Source organism: Mesocricetus auratus, unplaced genomic scaffold (genome assembly GCF_017639785.1).
Source record: "Mesocricetus auratus isolate SY011 unplaced genomic scaffold, BCM_Maur_2.0 contig_13169_pilon_obj, whole genome shotgun sequence".
NCBI classification, from domain to species: Eukaryota; Metazoa; Chordata; class Mammalia; order Rodentia; family Cricetidae; genus Mesocricetus; species Mesocricetus auratus.
Window position 1 is genome coordinate 17,760 of NW_024434087.1, and position 22,503 is coordinate 40,262.

The 22,503-nt window shown below is 43.5% G+C and overlaps 1 long non-coding RNA gene across 1 annotated transcript; it reads left to right on the plus strand.

Annotated features, from left to right (window-relative positions):
• Positions 1–16,392: 16,392 nt before the first annotated feature.
• LOC121138551 lies at positions 16,393–17,456 on the plus strand. Its single transcript, XR_005875495.1, has 3 exons — positions 16,393–16,517; positions 16,976–17,137; positions 17,288–17,456. It is a non-coding gene; the product is annotated as an uncharacterized LOC121138551 (long non-coding RNA).
• Positions 17,457–22,503: the final 5,047 nt, after the last annotated feature.

Here is a 22,503-nt window from a genome sequence, read left to right on the forward strand (position 1 = left end):
TCTTATTTGTCTTTTGAGCACAGGGTCTCACTGTGTAGCCCAGGCTATCCTTGGACTTGTCACCCTCTTCCCTCAGCCTCCCAAGTGCTATGCCGACAGGTATGCACCTCGTGCATTGGGCTAGACATACAGCCGATTAGAATGCAAATGGAATGAGCCACTTGGGTGTCCCTTCTAGGTCCCCAAATCAAGATGTTTTTGCCAGAGTTAGTGTTTTGTCCCTTTCTTTTATTCATGAGTTGTATGCCTTTCATTCCCATGCATGTTTCTCTAGTTAATAAATGTTTTTACATCCGTAAATGCTGCATATCTTGTCGTGCAGACTTTCAGTTTTATACCTATTGTATGGTTTTCATCTGTATAATTTTCATTACTTACTTATCCATTCTCTGAGGATGGTTCCAGTTCTCTGCCCATGACAAACAGTGCTGCATGGAATATTCTTACCCATCTCCATGTGTCAGTGTTCTCTAGAGGAATGAACTAAAATAGAATTGATAACTTTTGCTATGAATGTCTTCAGCTTTAGTAGACAATGCCAAATTGCCCTCCAAGGAGAATGTGTTGGAATGCCTCACACATTTTGAGAGTTAAAATATTGTCAGTTACATTCATAACAAATGTATTTTCCTGTCTTTGGCTTGCTTTTTCCTTATGTTCAGGGTGGATATTTTTTCATATATTTTTAATTTCAATATATTGAAAGGTATCAAAATTATCATTAGTTTTGGCTTTGTTTGTCCTATTCTGAAATGCTTTGGTGCTTTGAATGAAAAATGTCTCCCATAGTCTTAGCCAATTGAACACTTGGTCCCCAACTGGTGGTATTGTTTGGGGGAGGGTTAGGAGGTGTGGCCTTGCTGGAGGAAGTGTTACTGGGGTCAGCTTTGAGAGGAAATGGCCATACCCACTTCCAGTTTGTTCTCTCTCTCTCTCTCTCTCTCTCTCTCTCTCTCTCTCTCTCTCTCTCTCTCTCTCTCTCCTTCCTTCCTTTATCAAAGCCAGGAAGTGCTGCACAGCCCAGGCCAGCCAATGACAGGCCATTGCCACCTTCTCCTTTTTCAGCCTTTACACTAAAGCTCCCAGTTTTACTGAAACACAATCAAGAACAATTGGCCATCACCCGGAATGGCCAGGCTTGCTTATTATTCTAGAGAAGGCTCTGGCAGAGTCCAAGGAAAGGGACTGGAGGGGAGTCATTTGCTCTTCCAGCAGATCAAATACACATTCTGAACATGGCTTCATGATAACTCAAGATGGATGAGAAAAAACAGACAAACAAACAAGCAAACCATATACCGGCTACAAGTCACTATGGAGAGCGACTAGAAGCACAAGAGAAAGGGACACATTCTCCAATATGGAAGGCAATTCTATCTCAGGTAATGAGGAAAGTCCCACACCTATGCTTGGTGTGGTTGAGTTGGTAATCTAGTTAAACAGAAAAGAATCTTTGGTGGTAAAATCATGAGGGAACAGTTCCTGGGTGATAGCAATCCCACTGAGAGCCCTGAAGGCAACTGAAGAATGCAGAGTCTCAGGGGTTGAAATGCATCAACCATCCCAGTGACTTATGCAGTAGAAGAAAATTAATTCCAGAGAATTGGTTTTAGAGAAACCCGAGGATGGGAAGAAAACTGATGGGTGGCAGGGAGTGGCCCCCAAAGACTATAGCACCCACTTGTGGGACCTCTTGCTCCTGAGTCATAGCACTTCAGTCTCTAATTCATGAGAAGGCATGTATTTTTGTGTCAGTCTTCCAGCAATAGATGACAACATGAGCTGGTCTCAGTCACAACTATAAATTCTTGGGAGAAAAATCTGAGTGACCCAGCATTTGTTATATCTACCTATCTTGGTTCCATTAGTCATAGCCAGAAGATAAAATCAACAGACTACTAGTTAATCCTGATAATTAGCAGCTAACAAGTATGAACTGACTATATGGTACAGAAGCAAGACATTTACATGCAAACTTCATACAGAACAATGGTGTAAATGTCATTCCTTTACATGGATATCTAAACTAAAGCTTAGAGAATTTAAGTTTCTTTATTAGTTTTACAGGTACTGGAATTTAAGGGAGGGGTTTCAAAACTAGGTTACTGGCTCCAAAATTCTGCTTTTGTCCTTCTCAACATATTAGTGCTATTCATGGGAGCCAGTTGCCAAAAAACACAGGGGCATTGTGACTGTTGGTTTTAATTGTCCATTTGCAGCCATCTAGAGTCACCTGGAAAGAGGATCGTCTAGGTGGGTTTGGCTCATGGGAGTGTCTGCAAAGGGTTGCCTTGATTTTGTTCATTGATGTGGGATGACCCAGCCCACTGAGGGTGGCATCATTCCCTGGATTGGGTCCTGGACTGTGTAAAAATGTGAGTTGAGTAGTAAGCATGCAGGTATTTATTTCTCTCTGGTCTTGACAGTGGTTGTGACTAGGTGCTTCAAGTTTCTCGTCCCCTTGACGTCCCTAAGGCTGTGGGCTGTAGCCTGGAATTGTTAACTGAATAAACCCTTTCTCTATTCAAGTTGTTCTGTCATTGTGTTTTAGCACTGCCTCTGGAAAGGAAACTAGTACAGCTAGGATCTGTGCATCACAAAGATCTCTTAGAAGATGTGTATGTTCTACTCTGCAATGGTTATTGTCTTCAACTTAAATGGATTTAGAATCACCTAGGAGACATACCTCTGAATGTGCCTTTGAGGACACTTCCAGAAAGGATTAACTGAAGGGTGAAGAACCACCTGAATATGGGAATCCCCATCTCATTTCCTGAATGAAAGAGAAAAACAGAGAAAGAGAGCTTCAGGCCGGCCTTTTCCCTTCTCTGACCCTTGATGCGTGGATGCAAGCAGTCTGATCACCTGCTCCCCTTCCCGGGAGTTGCCTACCACAAGCCTTCCTGCCATGATGGATGGATCCTGTCAAACCATGAGTCAGAATATATCCCCCCTTAAGTTGCTTTTGTCAAGTATTCTGTCACAACTTTGAGAAGAGTAGCTAATAAATGGTTAAACTTTTGAAAATATAGCTAGCGTGTAATTGGATCTACTGCTCAGTTCCTTCCCTGAAGTTGCTCCAAGTTATGTCCCTTGAGAAGAGGATAGAACCTGCTTCTGTAATCACATAACTGCTGGTGCTGAAGACTTGAGTTTTATTTCTTCTTTGTGATGCATAGAGATGTAGACTATGGGGTGTTTCCTCTGGGGTGGGGACCAGAGCAGTCCCTAAAGAGGAGGTGGCGTGAATACTTGTCAGGGAAGTTCAGTATGGCAAGACAGAAAACTGTGGGCTAACTAGTTACCTTGAAAATAGTGGTGAGACAGGATCTTAGTGTGTCTTGATAACCAGGTAAAATATAACGATTGTATGATCAAGTGAGAGATGAGAGACAATGATGTTCCAAATGTTGCCCCCTGAATAATTTTTTGTGAGATATCCTCCGGTGATCATCACACACACACACACACACACACACACACACACACACACACACACACACACACACACAAGCCTCCTTCCCTTCCCGAACCACCACCTATCTGTTGTTCTCAAACTAGAAACCACTTTCGTTTTGTTTTTATAAATGATGAAAGAGTTCACATAAAAGCACTTGCATTAAGGTCAAATAAATTCACTAATGGGGTGGCAGGCAGAGGTCTTCAGCTTTGAAATGCTTCTGCTATAGACATTTGCATTCCATGAGAAGTTTATGCTAATAGAAAGGTTCACACTCAGAGGAGAAGTTTCAATTGCAAATTTTGAAGAGCTTGAAGTCTGTAAATAATGTTTTAGGGAAGGGATGATGCTGGCAGGAGAGCACCAGTGTGGAATGTAAGTAAGTAGGACAATTCACATTCCCCAGATGGCTGGCTGTCTTTAACTGTCAACTGATACAGTCTAGTCTCAACTGAGAGGAGACCCTCATTTGAGGAATTGCCTAGATGAGACTGGCCTGTAAGCATGTCTATCAGGGGGATTGTCTTAATTGTTCCTTGATACAGGAGAGCCCAGTCCACTGTGGGTAGCACCATTCCCTCAGCAGGTGGTCCTGATCTGTATAAGAAAGTTAGCTGGGCATGAGCCTCCTAGCAAGCTATCAATCAGGGTTCCTCCATTGTGTCTGCTGCACTTCCCTGGCTGTGAGTGAATCCCTGGTTGGAAGTAATGCTGTTTGGGATATCAAATTCTTGCCCTAGCTTCCCGCAAGGATGGTCTGTCACTTGGGAATAAAAGCTAAACAAACCTTTTCCTGCCCTAAGTTGCTTATGGTCAGAAGGAACTTTTATCCTGAAAGAAAGAATCTAGAATACTAAACATTAGCTTTCTGGGAGCTGAAGTCAGTGTTGAAGGCTGGAACCAGCAGCGGACTCCACGTCTGTCTGTTAAGGAATGGCAAACGTTTGAGCACATTTGGCTTTCTTGGAAGACTCAAAGAAAGAAAACACTTGGTCAGTCTCTGGAGTTGATTAAAGAGGGTTCAGATCAGGGCCAAGACTTTGTATTTCTAAAAGATTCCCAAGTGTAGCCCCACGTTTGCATATCTTTTCAGAGAGAGTCCATTTATATTCACCCCAAACAGGGTAAGGTAAGACCAAAGAAATGATTCCATTCAAGTCTACGTGGTAGAACAAATGGTTATATTAGGGTGACTTAGAGGCGCATGGGTGATTCAAGTAGCCTTATTTCAGAGAAGTCTACTCTAGGATGGCACCACTGTAGATCCCTCTACAACTTGTAGCCACAAGAGTCTTCCCTCCCCAACAATTCTCACAGAGAGTCTTGTAAGTTTCATGACATTCCTCAGCATTGAGATCTTCTTTCTTCCTAGAAGAAAGGAGTGTTTCAATCTGAAGTAGGAAAACTACACAGCACCTACCCCAGGACTACATTTTGAGAATCACTGCTCTGAGAATATAGTATACCGTGTCCTAGTGAGACCTATTTCAGTTGTCAAATTGACATAGTGTAGAGTTGTCTGAGAAGACATTCCTCAATCGAGAACTTGCTGAATCAGATAGTTTTATGGGCACGTCTATAGGGAGATTGTCTCGACTGTCTTAACTGATGTAGGAAGACCCAACCCACTATGGACAGTACCATCCCTAGGTAAGTGGTTCTGGGTTGTATAAAAAACTAGCTAAGTGTGAGCCAGTGAGGGAGTCAGCACGTAGCATTCCTCCATGTTTCCTCTTTAGTTCCCTCTTTAGTCCCTGCCTTGACTTCCCTTGATGATCGACTGTGACCCAGAAGCGCAAGCCAAATAAATCATTTTCTCCCTAAGCTGATTTCAGTTAATGACATTTGCAAACCAACAAAGGAAAACTAGAACAACCTATTTGTCAAAGTGGGTGTTGGAGAATAATAAGGCATAGCTTGAAGATACTCGCTGATGTTTTCAAGTCTAGCTAATACTTTTCCATAGACTTTAAAGATTGGTTTCTTGGAAGGATGCTATTAGAGGAAGAGGCAAGGAGGATACACATGTTTCCTGGAAGTAGACCTCAGCCCTCAACTCCTTCCTTTTCTGGTGCTAGTGTAGAAGGAGAGAAATATACAACTTTCAGGCTGCTGCAGCTACTGCCGAAAACAGCATCCGGAGCCTGTTTGGCTTGGAACCAGCCATCCAGTCACCTTCAGTGATGATGTCAGTTCTCTCTGCTCTTACATGCCTGGCTGAAGGAATCAGATAAGCTTCACGGGAAGAGGTGCACATGACTAGGAACATGCTGGATCGTGGCAGTTGAACAAAAGCTGCTTTTCTTTCCTTGGATGGGTGGGCTGCCAGGTGGTGGTAGGTTTCTTCAATCAGCTAGCAGTAATGCTTCTCTGTTTCTTCTGTTTTCCTGCAAAAGAAACCATTAGGACTTTGCAGAGCTGTTCCAGAGCACACCAGGTTTTCACGTGAAACAAAGACTGGGTTTGTATGGGGTGGCAGGCTCCATGCTCTGGTAAGAAGATACCAATAAAGGAAACCCATCAGTCATGGCAGCTTGAAGAGGCCATATGCAAATAGGAGCACACATTGGTAATGAGAGATTCTGGCCTGGAATCCTTGGTTAGCACTCCTGGGTTATGATCTTCCACATGTGATTCAAGCTGAACACATTCCTCCAAATTATGTCCCCTAGTGTTTCAGACCCTCAGGCAGGTGGCCAATGGGTTTCTTGCCCCATCCATGCTCTCCCATTTGCTTTATGCCTACATGATTGCTGCCCTCTACATCTGGGGGATGTCACAGTAAGGTCCTTTATTGGGACCAAATCTTCCACACAGCATATCCAAGACCCAGATGCTTCCCTGTAATGAGAGTAGCAGGCTGGGTCTCAAATCTTCTGGTCTCTTTTGACTTAGCTTTGGTTTAACCAAAACCAGAACAAAACATGTGGGTTCAGGTAATGTATTTGGGAAGAATAATAAACATGAGTTTTTAAAAAATAAAAAATGCAAGACTGTAGAAGCAAAGGAAAGCTGACACAGCATATGTGCATAAGTCTGTGGTGTCAACGAAGACGCCATGTTTTTCTGAAGACCTTCTGAGTAAAGTGTAGAGGGCATATCACAGCATCCCTGCAGAGAATGGGGATCTGGACACTTGCCCACTGCCCACCCACCCCTGAGGAGGTCAATTCCCCTGTACTTCCTGGCTGTATCATCCCTGTACATCCTGGCTCATCTCATCATCTGCTTCCTACCTAGCAAGCTTAGGTTGCATTCCAACAAAGCCCTCAAGTATTTAAAAAGACCAGCAAGTGCTTAAGGCATGTTGTGTTCTGAATGCTAGGCACTGTCAGCTGCCGATGTGTACTGTTACGGTTGGTAGGTTGGGACTTCCCCAGTGCCTTCTACATCCTATATTAGTGTGTTTGCTCTTCTGCTAATGAAAACTTTGTCCTCTATCACATGTGGTATTAAAGAGTTAGGCCAAAACCCTGGAACATGGGGACTAAGATCCTTGAAGGTACCCAAACTGAATAATCTCTGGCTACTGATCTGAGGGCTAGGGAAATTAGAATCATGAAAAGACACTGTTTACAGATACCATATCCAAGTAAAAAGGGGCTTTGTGATTTCCAGAAATACCAGTGTGTCTGAAGGTTTGCCTGCAGGGTGGCACTGAAAGTGTTAAAATGGACTATGCTATCCCTTTCCTGGTTAGCTGTCTTGACACCAGGGTTTGTGATTTATTGGGAGTGTGTGTTAATAGAGTATGTGGAATATGTCTGGGTTTATCATGCAGGCTGCATGCTGACTGGCACTCAGAACTCCCGTGTGTCTTCTCTGAACAAGGAAATTAAGATGCAGTGTGGAGCACACACAGGGATTTCAGCTACCTTAACTGGTTTTTATGCGAGTCCACAGTAGCCTGGGACTGCTGCTCTTGCTTATGGCAGACTAGTTTGAAGGCCAGCCTGAGAGGTTTGGATCAGACATGCCAAGCCACGGGAAGCTTCTAAGGTTAGCCAAGGAATGGGGTTGGTGATGGAGGCCTTTGTTCTCCCCGCTGTTGGAAGGCAATTCCATGGAAGGCAACAGAAAAGGTTGGTAGCAAGGAGAATATGAAATGAGGGTACCTAACCAGGAAGCTGTTGTACTAGGACAAGGCTGGCAAGGTGATTGTGGTAGAGTCCGATTGATCTAGATAATCACTCGAAACTTCAGGCAGACTCTTTTAGCTATAAAAATAGGCAGAAATGCCAGGATGTCATGTTTAAGGGTAGAAAGAGTAAAAGTATTCTCTGAGAAGCTGTATGTGTCATGGAATTATCTAATGCCATAATAGGAGCAGTCTAGGGGTGGCATCTAATACAAAAGTTTGGATGTCTAAGCAATTAGCCAAAGAGGGTAACTGTGTGAGCCAGGCGTTTTAAAACCCATTTCTACACTGTGAGGATGTGGAATGTTGACCTCTGCAGTTGTGGCCGATCTTAGTTATCACCTTGACAGTCCTGGGAAGATCGAGCCTCAGTTGAAGAACTCCCTTAGCCAGATCTGCATTCTTGTGGGACATTTTCCTGATTGGTTTGGGAGGGCCTAGCTCAATGGCCACTACTCTTTCTGGGCAGTGGGGCCTGGGCTTTATAAGAAAGACAGCTGAATATAAAGCTTGGAGCAAGGCAGAAAGCAGCATTCCTCCATAGTTCCTGCTTCTGATTTCCCATAGTGCTGGGTTGTTACTAGGAAAAATGACCTGAAATAAACCCTTTCCTCTCCAAGTTGAGTACCTAGGACCAGAGCCAACTGCTAAATCTTCAGGAAATTTTAAAATGGTTGGCATCATCCAAGTGTGATGATATTTATACCATTGAAGTAGGTAAATGGTACCACCAGGGCTCCATTTCCCCAAAGACTAGTTGTTAAATATCTGCCAGTGGGATCTGGCCACTTCTGTGACAAATGGGAACATTCCTGTCCAGGCTAAAGTGGCCACCTGCTGCTCAGTTTCAACCTCCCCATAGGGTCATAAGCTCACTATTTCCAGATATCCTAACATTTCCACCTTCATTCTAACATGGTGTAATGTAGGCCTACACAGCAGGATGTCGTATTTGAGGAACAGAGTGGAAAACTGAAGAGTAGGAGAGGAAGCTATGGAAACAGCTACTATAGTTAAACCACATTATCATTAAAAATAATTGTCTACCTTTTCTACATTGCTCTAAGACAGTGGTTCTCATCCTGTGGGTCATGACCCCTTTGGGGAGTCACACATCAGATATCCTGCACATCAGATATTCACATTAGGATTTATAACAGTAGCAAAATTATAGTCCTGAAGTACCAACAGAATAATTTTAGGGTTGGGGTCAGCACAACATGAAGGGACTGTATTAAAGGGTCTCACAATGCTGGGAATGTTGAGACCCCTACTCTAAGAGGCGTGGAGAAACATTTCATACATCTGATGAAAATGTCGGAGGCTGTGTGTTCTCCACTCTCAGCTCAGAACATCTTCCTGTTACTTGTTGGAACCAAGAATATGGTATCTTGGGAGTGACCAAGGAACTAAGTGAAATATGTGCTACTCCCAACATGAGCTACTCTCATGAGAGGTGAGCACTGCTCTACACGGGGCAAACATAAGCCAAGAGGAGGTGACTGCGTCTGGTGGGTCACCATGCCTTGTGAGTACTCTACCCCCAGAATAACCTGGCATTTCCTTTCAGTTTTACAAAAAGGTGTATTTATTTTATTCTATGTGGATGCATGTTTGTGAATGTGTGCATTGTATGTGTTCCATGTGTACACCGTACCCACGGAGGCCAGAAGAAGACGTTAGAGCCCTTGCAACTGGAGGTACAGATGGTTATTAGCCACCATGTGGATGCTGGGAACCAAGCCTGCCTCCTCTGCAAGAGACATGTTCCTCACTGATGAACCACCGCCCCAGCCTCATGAAATTCTTCTTAACTTAATCCTTGAGAGACAATTTTGAATACCTGGCATTGTCTCAATGTCATGTGACTGGACTGTGACTACCTTTGTACAATACCTTGCCCTTCTAGGTAACTCACAAACAAATCAGAGAGGATGCTGAGATCTCCTAATGATGGTAGAATACTCTTCAACAGATCTGTCTGTCTGTCTGTCTATCTATCTGTCTATCTATCTATCTTTCTATCTATCATATGTGTATATGTATTATATATTATATATATACATATATATATGTATTTATATATCAAAACAATATAAAAATCTTCTCCAGGGAGGCTGGAAGACAGTTCCATCAGTAAAGTGCTTATCATGAAGCATTAGAGTCTGAGCTTGATCCCAACCACCAAATAAATTGCTGGGTGTGTTGGTTCACACTTGTAATCCTGGCACAGGGGAGGCAGAGGTAGGTGGAGCCATGGGACTCTCGGACCAGCCATCCTTGCCTAATCAGTGATCCCAAGGCCATTGAGGGACCCTGTATCAAAAAATCAAGGTGGATGACTCCTAAGTAATGATAGTCAAAGATGACTTTTAACCACTATGCATACACACACACATACACATACACACACATCACACACACACACATACACACAGGCATACACACTTACACACACACACACACCACACATACACATATACACACACCACACACACTCACACACTCATACACACAGGCATACACACTTACATTCACATGCATACACACACTGATGAACTCACAGTAACACACACACACATACACACACACACACACACACACACACAAAATAAGACAAAATAAAATAAAAATCTCTCCTAATTGGTTTGTGCCCGCACACATGCACATATAGTTCTTGAGGAAAATAAAAATAGAAACTAAATAAAACCTACCCTTGCATTATAAACCTAAGAACTTTGAAAAATGTTAATTTTAAGTTATTTGCAAAAGCTTTTTGTTACACAGAATGTTGACTTAGTCTACATAGTAATTAGCACAGTCAACTTGATAAATTCTCTGTACTTAGAAAGCTTAAGCTGTTTTGTTCTGTAACCTTCTTGGGCCATTGCTTGGCTTTATCCCAAGAGCAGTTTTATGCCCATCTCTTGACCTTTATTTACCTTAGAAACAGAAACACACCCATGAGAAAGTAGAAACTGTACATTTAAAAGCACTGCCTGTCCTCTCAGCTCAAAGTTTCAGCGTTCTCCAGGATGTGTTTGCTGGCTCATAAACCACCACCCATGCCTTCATGTTTAATTGCTCTTTAAGCCATCCTAAATTCTGTTTATCCCAAAGCCCACTTAACATAGAAGACCATCAGAAAGACACTTAATGTTGTTCTCTCTAACAGTGATCAAGGACAAGCTCTGTTTACACCAGATGAAGTCTCACTTTAGAAGAAGGCTGCAGCAGGGAGGCAAGGACCAGAGTTTGGTTCCCAGCACCCAGAGCTAGAGCAATCAATAGCCTGTAACTCCAGATCCAGGTGATACAGCGCCCCCTTCTGGCCTCCATGGGCACCTCCATGTTCATTTTCATGGGTGAACAATGAGAACGTCTTCTGGAGCTTCTGGAGCTCTTGGTGCTGATTGCAGTGAGCAGCAGCCACAAATTGGTATGAACAACAGCAGGTACCCCCAAGTGTTACAGCTCTCATATGAACTTGCAGTATCCAAACTGCTCCCCAAGCATGGTGGCTCTCCTGGGGGACCGAGCTGAGATAATCAGCTCGTCAACTGTGACACCTTCTATACAAGCCTAGGGAGCTGGGGCTCCTGAGCCCTTGGCACTGACTGGTATTGTGGCTTCTATACAGACCTGGTCATCTAGATGCCTCAGCTCTTGACAATGGTCTGTGTCATAAGCCCTGGTCTGGGATATCTGAGATACTGTGTCTGTTTTTGGAGTCTGGAGGCTCTCCCCACAAGATCTTGAATATCCTGCATATCACAAACTTACATTATGATTCATGACAGTAAGCAGAATTACAGTTCTGAAGTAGCAATGAAATAATTTTATGGTTGAGGGGGTCATCACAATGTGAGGAACCTTCGCAAAGGGTCACAGCAGTAGGAAGGTTGACAGCCTCGGCCTTAGAGCCTTCTATCCTGTTTCAGCAGAAAAAGCAGCTGGCTGTCTTGAGGCTTTTGCAGCTTGGCCTGCCTGAGGCTCACTTTCCCTCTCTTCTCCAGCCGCCGAGTGCTTGTCCACCCCGTCATGTTTGCAGCTCAGTGTGCCTTCACCTCTGCTGACACTGCCACGCCACTGTCCCTGCTGTTTCTTTGTGTCAGTGTCTCAGCCCACTCAACTAGAAGCAGCCAGAAAAAGGGCCACTTAAGGGAAGCCTTTCGTTGGGTCTAACATTGCAATACTAGGGAAGCAACACATGTCTCCCTACGGCTTTCCATGCAAGCTGAAAAGCCTGCTTAGACAGTCATAGAACCGGTGTCTGCACCAATCACAGCCAGGAGTCCATGTGGGGTTTTTGTGTGTTTGTTATGTTTATTTGTTTTTCTTGAGGTCACAACGTTAGCAATCTTAAGGAAGGTACTGAAGGACCTTGAGTGTCATTCCTTTCTGTTCAGTGACTCTGAATTATACAGGATGCCTGGAAAAAGATGAATACATAAACTGATATAGCTACTTTAGAAACAGGTTAGTGGAGTTTTGAAAACTTGAACATTTTGTGAACCATCACATCTGAAGTTTGTGCCCAAGACAAATATCAACCTATCTCCTAAAACCAAGACATGCACTAGTACTCATAATGGTTGTCTTTACAATAGCACAAAACATGGAGGCATTTCAGATATTCACTAATTATTGAATAGCCATGCAATAGAATATAATTCGGTAATGAATAAAAGCAAGGATTGCCTATATGCACCATACCAGGCTTCTCTCTTTTGGGCCACCAACCAGTTCCTATGATGTGGAGACGTATTATGAGTTGTGAATGCTTGGCCTAGCTCAGGTTCATTTCTGGCTAGCACTTTTAACTTAAATTAACCTGTTTCGCTTTATCTACCTTTTGCCTTGGGGCTTTTTCCTTTCCTCTCCTCTCCCTCTCCTCTCCTCTCCTCTCCTCCCTTCTCCTCTCCTCTCCTCTCCTCCTTTCCTTTCCTTCTGTGTATCTTCCTTTCACTGCTTCTCATGTCTGGCTGGCAGGCAGCCACCTGGCTTCTTGCTCTGAGTGTGTCCTCTCTTTTTCCTCATTGTCTTCTTCTCTTGTTCCTCCCAATCCTAGATCGCTCCTCCTACTTATTCTCTCTGCCCGCAAGCCCCTCCTATCCCTTCTCTGCCCAGTTATAAGCTGTTCAGCTCTTTAGTACACCAATCATGTGCCTTAGGCAGGCAAGGTGAAACAGATACAACACAGCTTTACACAATTAAGCACACGTCAGTACATCCTTCAACAAGTGCAGCATGAACAAAAGTGACACACCTTTACACAGTTAAATATTCTGCAGCACAAACAAATGTACCATATCTTTACATAGTTAAGCACTTCACAACAACACGTAACAATTTGAACCTTAAACATAAAGCGTGTTAAGATAAATGTAAAAATTACACAGCACACCTTACTTATAGGCAATTTCCAGGGCAGGAGCTGCCTGGGTGTTTGGAGTAGTAGTGTTGACTGCAAATAGGCCTGAGAGTGCTTTGCAGAGTAATGGGTTGTTATAAGATAGAATTGCGTAGATTGCTGTGAAATGGTATGAATTTATGATTTCATTAGAACAGTGTATTTACAAAAGGTGGATTTTTACAGCATATGTGTTTGTTACACCACAATTATCTGTGAGGGGGGAGAGGGAGATGGGACAGAAGAAAGAATAAGGGAGAAGAAGAAAGAGAAAGATACAGAGAACTTAATTATTCTGGTGCTGTGTGTGTGTATGTGTGTGTATAAGCATCATGGAATATATCTGTAATGTGTGTGTGTGTATAAGCATCATGAAATATATCTGTAACCTCAGTGTGTGTGTGTGTGTGTGTGTGTGTGTATGTGTGTGTGCGTGTGTGCAAGCATCATGGAACATATCTGTAATCTCAGCAGTTAAGAAAGTGAAGTGGGAATAAAAAGACCTAGCCGGGACTATATAGTGAGTCTCAGTCTCAAACTCTTGTGTGTGTTGAATATAAGAATCTGTTCTTTTTTTCTTATGTATGTTATGTGGTGTGTATGCATGCATGCTTTATGCATGTTTATGTGTGAGAGTGCATGTACAAGCTTGGGGCAGTGAACATGCATCTGTAGAGACCCAAGGTTGATATCAGGTGTCTTATTTCCCACCTCATTTGATGAGACAGGGTCTCTCAACAGAAACTAGAGCTAGCAGATGTTGGCCAGTTCAGTTGGCCAGCTTGCTCTGGTGGGGATGCCCGGCTTCCTTCTCTGGTGTGCTGTGATTACTGACTGGCCACCACTCTCACCTGGCTAGTCTTCTATCTGGGTCCTATAGATGTGAACTCTGGTCCTTAGGCTTGAGCTATAATGCTTTCCCCACTCTGCATCTCTCTAACATTGAGAGACCAATCTAAACGGATGAAAACAGAGTAAGGAAATTGGGTAAGGGATGCTGTCATGGGCCTGTCCCAGGAGTGCTGTGAGGAGAATGTATAGTGAGCATGCCATCTGAGTCAAGCTATGATTATTGTTTTTATTATATAATAACTATGTATAGCTATATATTAGTGTTATTGTTATAATCATTATTTCTGTTGTAGCCTAGCAAGCATTCCTCCCACTTATTTTCAAGAGCAGTGTTGTTTATTTTTAGAACAATGCTCTCTGTATCTCCTTTTTAAATACTTAATAAGACATTTTGGGATCTTGTGTATAAGACAATCCATCCAATAAAGATGTTCTCTCTACTACTATTTTATTTCATATTTATATTTCCATGTGACTTCATTAGAGTGTATTTAATTTAGGGAAGGCATTTTCATTCCAGAGACAGGTTGCAAAAGATGGTGATTTGCAGTAAGGACAGAAAATTCTACCACAGGCGTTATATTCTGATAAAATTCATATTATTTTTGAGAAATTGAATGCAGTATGCTGGAGCAAATACCTCTGAAAAACCAATATATATGTTTCCCCTATATCTGTTTGACAATAGATACTGAAAATATCACTTCAGTGACCTTGTAGGTTTTGAAAGACAAATGTATCTGCTGGTGTGCTCTTTTTTTTAATGGCTTAGCCAAAAATTATTGCTAAGTTTGAACACCAAAAAAGCAGATTGCTAAATTACATTAGGGTTTGGGAGCACACGTGGTAGAAACTGATTTGACCTGATTTAAGCCTTCAGAGCAAGACTTCACACAAACAGAAGCACTTGTTGATATGAATGGAAAATTCCAGTAGTTTTAAATCAATGCATGCTGGGCAATCAGTGTCCCTTATCGCTCCCCAAAATGACCTGCTTAAAGAAACTGAAGAGTGTTATAGTGGAAACAGCCACGCAATCTGTGCTCTCAAAGTGGCGATCACCTTCAGATTTATGCACTTAATTTAAGAGCGCCAATAATTTTAAATTGCTATGTGCGGCCAACAGTAACAGCCAGTTTCCGGAGAAGGCCAGTGTTTCTGAAACTCTTCGTCGTGCAGGGTAGGGGCGCTTCCAGGTAGAAGGTTCACAGAGACCGAATCAAAGCACATTCCCTAATTAACAAGAGCAAATGAAACGTGAGCGATACGGCAACACATCTCAGGCTGGTTTTCCCTTTATCTTTCTTTCCCCCTAGCCAAAGGAAGGGCCCGAGCCTCGTCGTTCATCTTTCCTTTGTATCGAAAGCTGTGGGGCTTCTGAAGGAGATAAAAATAAGTCTGTCTTTTTAAGTATGGAAACCCCAGGTGAAGCCACACTCAGGCAGTAAAATAGCTCCTTGCTGTCATGAGCAGGGAAGACCCAGGATCAAGACAGATTGCATTAATGGGACCTCGGAAGATCCATAGAATTCTAAGCATTAGCGGAGACCCCTGCAGCCTGGCCTGGGAGTAAAATTCCGGGAATGCAATCTGGGGACAAGAAGCTGAGGCTGTGCAGGGACTTGTGTCCAGACACTGACTCTTCTGCAGTCTTTTCTGGGAGAGGCCTTTGCTCAGCTCCCTAGCCTGGCCTCACTTGGCCCTGCATGTGATGGCCTCACCTTAGATGGCCCTGCCCTCTGAGGCTCCGCCCATGTGGCCGTGTGCATGATCACGTGTGCACGCTTGAGTGCGAAGGCTCGGGTTGATGTTGCAATACCTTCCTCGATCGTTCTCCACATTAAGAGAAAAATTAAGACAGGACATCTCCCTGTGCAGAGATCATCTGGTGATAAAGATCCTGTCCCCACCCGTGCCAGGACCATAAGCATGAACATCATACCTGAGTGTTTTTGTTTTGTTTTGTTTTTACCAGGGTTTTGGGGATCTGAACTCTGATCCTCATGCTTGCTAGTTTTTGACCCACTGAGACTTTTTGTAGCCTTGTTCCTCTGCCTTCTAAAAAGGGTGGATAATTTTTCATCCGTGACTGGATTCAGAGCCAGCTGCCTTCTTTGACAGGATTTTTAAAAACGAGTATGTTTTAATGTGTTTTCATACAGTAACTGTCACTTTTAGATGCACAGCTTAGTAATGTGTGTGTTCGTATGACTACCAATATGATCAAGAATGTGTATCGTCCAGCAAAGTGTCTCCATGCCTCTCTGTGGTTAGTCTCTCTGACTCTGTCTTAGGTAACCTCTGGTTCGTTTCTGCCTTTGCAGATTTGCTATGTTTGGTTCTTTGGCAAACGAAATAGTAATGGCAAGGACTACTGAGGAGGCTAAATTGATTGTTAACTTGACATACCTGAGGCCTCCATCAGATTGGCCTGTGAGAAGCCACTTTCTGATTGCTAATTGATGCGGTAGGGCCTGCCCACTGTGGGTGGAGCCACGCCTGGGCAAGGCGGAGCTGGGTTGTGTAAGGAAGCTGATAAAGCCACCGGAAGGGAAGCGGCACTTCTCCATGGCGTCTGCTTGAGTTCTCCTTTCTAGGGTCCTGCTTGAGTTCCTGCCCTGGCTTCCCTTGGTGATGGACTGTGACATAGAAATGTAAGCCAATCCCAGGCATCAGCCTGGGAATCCAGCATGGGACTGATCAAGACCCCCCTGAATCTGGGTGTCAGTGAAGAGGCCTAGGGAATCTATTGAGCCTTGGGCAGCAGATCAGTACCCATCCCAAGTATACACACGGTCTCTGGACTCCCATAGAACAATGTGAGGTGCACTCTCACCCTGAACTCTTGGGGAAGGGTCTAGGCCCTGCCCTATATGAAATGACAGACTATGGACACCCCCATGGAGGGCCTCACCCTCCCTGGGGAAATGAGGGGATAATGGGGGGGGGTTTGGGGGAGGGCACGGGAGGAGGGGAGGGAAAGGGAGAAGGCCCTGGAACTGACTTGTGAAGCAACCCTGTTTCTTATCTAAATTTAAACTGAAAAATAAATAAAAAGAAAGAAAGAAAGAGAAATGTAAGCCAAATCAATTTTTTTTCCTCTCGCATGTAGTTTTTAGCTACTGTTCTATGGCAGAAACAACTTGGGTCAGTGACTTTCCCAGGCTGCTATGAGTTCAATAGAAACCAAACATTAACAGCAGCTCTTAGCTAAAAGAACAGAGAGACTGCCTACCACAGGGGCCCATGGAAGAGCTGGAGGCAGCTTCCGCAGGTCTGACTTTCTTTTGAATTTTATATTTAAGTTATTTATTAATTTAAAAATTCCATTTTATATTCATAGTTGTTGAAGCTATAAAATCGTGTTTTATTTTTGCCATTGTTATGTATGTATTGTTGTTTGTCTGTATGCCATGTTGTACAGATCCCTGTGGAGGCCAGATGGGGGTGTCTGTCCCGCTGGAGTTTCAGGTGATTGGGCGCTGGGAACAGAACAGAGCGTTGAATCTTTTAACCTCAGAGACATCTCTCCAGCCCCTCTAAAATCCCATCTTAAATGTGACGAGTATCCAATAAAAATAATTTTCTCAGAAGGCCTCTGTTCACAGTGTGGCTGCTGCGTATTGACACTGTGCTGAGTGAGGAGCCATTGGGGAGTTGCTGGAGCTTTGGTTTGGGGAGACATCTAAGATGTTTCCCCAGCTGATTGTGCCCCGACTGTCACAGACAGGCTAGCCTGGTAATATGGTACTTCTCACACAGTATCCGGAGAGCACGAAGACTCTGACAAACTTGGATTTTGTGGTTTCAGTCCAAGCAAGGGCTGAAGATCAGCTGCACACCTTACTTGCTTAAGGACTAGCTTGCATATGGAATCTTTATCCTGGCAGAAATATGGTTTCCTTCAATGTTTTTGTTATGGTTAATGTTATAGTTAGGCTCTAATTATTGACCTTGTTGTAGGTGTCAGACACGAGGTAAATATGCAAGGCATTCAACATTTAATTGTAACAGGAGAGAGAAATATTAGTAGAGAGGAATGTTGGCATCTTCATTATGCCAGCAAAGAGGCTGTTCCCTGAGTGGTATTTAGCAGAAACACCTGAGCTCCTCTAAAGCCCCATAACAAGTGTAGTACATTTGCAATCATTGCCGTCCCAATATCCTGACTCAGCAGTTTATCTATAGTTTTAAAAAATGGTACCAAGATAAAGGATGAAAATGAATTTAGTGTATCTTAAAAAATGAGTATGTGTCTGTATGTGTGTGCATGTTTGCATAGTTGTGTGCATGCCTGTGTATGTGTATGCATGTGTGTGGAGGACATATGTTCACCTTTGGTATCACTCTTCAGTTTCTGTCTCCTTGCTTGTTTGAGCTAGGATGTCTCACTGGGATCTACAGGACTCGCTGATTAGGCAAGACTGGCTGGCCAGCTAATCCCAGGGATACTTTTGTTTCCTCTCCCAGCACTGAGATTACAAGTGTGCACCCATGCCTGAATTTTTTATAAGAGTACTGGTGTCTAGCCAGGCTACCTTCCCAGCCCCCAGTGGCTCTTCATTCTGTTAAATGAGGCACTTTAGGCAGGAATTTCTAGGGGTGCTGCCTGTACTTAATCTCTCTTCTCTACCAACTACACCCATTCCCCAACACATCTCGAATCTCTTCTTCAACTTCTCTGCATGGCTGGGGACAGAACAGGATTCTTTTTTTTTTTAAGAAAGTCAGATCTCTGCATATTACAATTGGCTTTGATCTTACAGAGAAAAGAGTCCCTGAAGGGAAATGGATGAATGATGGCCAATGGGGCTGGGCACCAGGGCTCCCCACATTTGTAGCTAATATGGATTTCAATGAAAGCAGAGAGGGTCTGGGTGACTCTTGTTCAAAATGGTGTTACTCTGCTGCAGGCAAATATCCCAGAAATAGACAGAGTGTGGCTGCCATGGAATGCAAAGATGAGGGTGCAGCATGTCCTTGGCTCTGGGGAAGGATCTAGTTTCTACTGGAAACAGCATCTTGGTACATCCCATCTCCCCCAACAGCTCCTTGGTTCCCCATGGAGGGAGGGTGGCTTTTCATTTCGAACAATGCTAATGGAGTCATTCAGGACAGTGTCTTGGAGATAAAAATCTGTCACTCCCTTCTGCATGTTCATTATTTCTACCTGCAGGATGCAAGGAGGCTGCAACATTAGAGGATAAGGCTGAATCTGTGTGTGTGTGTGTGTGTGTGTGTGTGTGTATTCGTAACGTTGTGATCAAAATATAAGAAAACCTTTGATCTTAAGAGTTTCTTTCTGTTAAATTTTACTTCCCTGCCCCTCTCTCTGCCTTCAGTTGACCTCTGTATATGCCTTAGTGTGACCAGTTAACAACAAGGACCAAGTTAACAACAACCTGAGATACATACGAGGGCTGAACTCAGCCTGGAAATGAACCAGAGTGCTGCTAACTGTTCAGTAATTCAAACAGAAGAGTGGTGTTCTGTTGACATGGCAATTTAAAATTATGCTAACTCAGGACTTCGCCAGCTGGGTCCTGGTTCCAGTGACACACCTGGATAAGTGCATCAGAGCCACCAACCTTGAGCAAAGAGAACGCAAACTATTTTAGAAAGGTAGAATTCTCCGACAAACAATCACAAATGGAAGATGCCAGCTGTTGGTGATGACTGCACATTCCGGGGTAATGTCAGAGGTGTGGTAGCACCTTGCACCTCCATGAGCTCTGCTGTCATTCAAAGAGGAGGTGTCTCCTGAGTTGATCAGCCAGGGCAGGGGCAGGCATCCTGTGTTTTCACTTTAGTATTTGAATATCTGAAGGCCTTTCCTAATACCTGGACTCAGCATCTCTTTGTTGACAATTAAGATGTTGATAGTTAAGTCCTCGGGGCTCATAGGCCTCTTTTTTCCACAGTTTTCTAAATTCAAATGACAATAGAATTTGCAAATTTTGGGCTGCCTGGTAACTGTATTGGAATAATTTTATTTGCTCTTATACAGGACTTCATTTCTATTCCATCCCCTGTGTTAACAAGGCTATTTATTTGAGTGCCCATTGTAATTATTAATCTTTTTTGTAAGACTTAGTGTATGTGTGTGTATCTCTATGTTGGTATGTGCATTTGCATGCAAGTGCCCAAGAAGGCTAGACCATGTCAAATATCCTAGACCTGGAGATATGGGCAATTGTGAGCTTCCAGGTGTGGGTTCTAGAACCCAAACTTGGGTCCTATGCCAGAGCGGTGTGTACTCATTTCCAGTGAGTCATCCCTCTGACCTGAGGTGATTAATCTTGATCATCCACATAACTGGATAAGGAACACCTTAGAGACTCATAAAGCACACTTCTGAGTGTGTCAGACCCAGTGACAAAAGGTATAGTGATTGATGAGGACAGACTGACCTGAGTGGAGGTGACGTTATTCAACAGGCAGGGACCACAGGGACCAACCCAGTGCGCAAGAGTTCACACTGAGCCTTTGCTAGCCCCTGTAGACATTAGACTGCAGCTTCAGCTCTTTGGTCCTCACCAGAGCCCATGCAAGGATCTTCCAGGCCTTAGCCTTGGACTCCGGTACCATTTTTGGTTTCTTTAATTGGGGTGTGGGAGTCTTCCAGATTCTTAGATCTCCAGCATCTAGGCAGCTATGGTTAGACTATCCAGAGAACAGCCATGAAAGCCAATCGAATCAACCCACTTTCTTTTACTCATAGAATCCACCACACACATGCCCATACACACACACACACACACACACACACACACACACACGTCTCTGTATGCATTATTATTCTATTGGGTTTGTTCAATAGAGTATTCTGACTCATGCAACCATCACGACCTTGTGGCTGCTTTGCCAACCACCATCCTCTTTTCCCTCCCTTTACAATCAGAATTTACTTAGATAAAGCATGAACCTGAGCTCCTTATAATCTTGTTTTTTGCCCTGTACTATAATGTAAGCTGTCCTAGAATGCAAATAAAAGTCACTGAAATCAATGATAGGCCTCTGTGAAGGCCAGAGAAAAGACATCCATGGCCAGGGAGGTAGGGAGGATCACCAATTTTGGAGGCTTGTCTCTTGAGCTTTGGGTTTTCATGACTTCCTCGTTGACCTTTTTATGTTGTCCTCTTACAGTGTTGTGCTCTATTGAAAATATAGCCAACTAGCTGTGATATTTGGTCTGGTATTGTGATCCCTCTAGACTTCTGTTTCCTCAAAAAAAAATCAGACTTTGAAAGAGGCAGTCAAGTGGATGAGGAGGCAATCTGGAGTCAGGTAGAAGATTTGCACTTGTCTATTGTGTGAAATACACATAAATACTGTGCATTTGCAGCCATCTAATACCTGCTCCTCAACATCAGAGGTAGCTTGTCCTGGTGCCTGTGTGAAATGCAGAATCTCAGGTTCCATCCCAGACTAGCTCATCAACCTCTACTCTCCAAAGTCTCTTCTCCCAGAATCACAGGATTGGAGACACACTGACTTTATAATGTTTTTCATATTCTCAAGGCTGTGACATATCTGGAAAAGGCAACCCCTGACAGAAGGGTTTATTGGATCACAGTTGTGGAGTACAGTCCTTCCAGGAAGGAAATCAAAGCAACAGAACTGCACAGCCAGCCAGGAAGCAGAGAGAGGCAAATGCTGGGGCTCAGCCCTTCTTTCTCCAGTTTAGTAAGTCTAGAAACCCAGATCCTGGAGTGGAACCACTCACATTTAGGGTGAGTCTGTTCACTCCAATTAACCTAATCTAAAAACTCACCCACAGACATGCCCAAAGGTTTGTTTCCATGGTGATTCTAGACCTCATACAGTTGCCATCATTATTAATCATCACATTTAATTTAATGGTACTCAGGTGTGGCCTAAGATGAGCAAATTATCAGTTGTGCCCTTATTGGAAAAACAAAGGCAAGGTCCCCAAGATCTTCAGGATCAAGGTCTAAGGAAGAGGGTTTATGGCTCAGCGCTGCCTTTAGGTGAACATCACCAATTTTGTCAATTGAGAGCTTCAATCACTTCCTTATCACCAGTAGAACAGAAAACAAAAAAAGTACCTATCTTGAGTTTTTTGTGACAAAACTCTAGGCTAGGATAGGATAGAACACAGCAGGACAGAATTAGTGAATGTGGTGTGTGTGTGTGTGTGTAGCAAACATGGTGTACTGTGAAAAGCGAAACATAAGCAGAAACAAGGGAATTTGGAGCAGTCTTTATCTTTCCCCCTGTATCAGTGGAAGGTGGCACTGGATAACCTGGGTAAAATGGAATTTGTAGGATGGATATGGCATAAGTCAAACCTCTAGTATTTAGAAAGGGGACTCACCAGGAAATCTCCTGGGATCCAGAACAGTTGTGGTAGCTGATAAATGGTTTCTCCATGCCAAGACATCTTATTGGGATGAACTAAAATTTTGGTAATGAAATTTCCAGGTAGGTTTGGGTCATTAGAAGGATGAGGCACCTGTTTTGTGTGATGGGGATGGATGAGTTTCCCGAAGGAAATCTGCTATTCCTAAGAAATGTGAGCAGCAAAGGGACCTGGGAAGATGGCTGCATTGTGCAGCAAGCACACAGGCCAGAGCCTCAGTCCTCAGAACCCACATTAAAGTCAGGCACGGTGGTTCC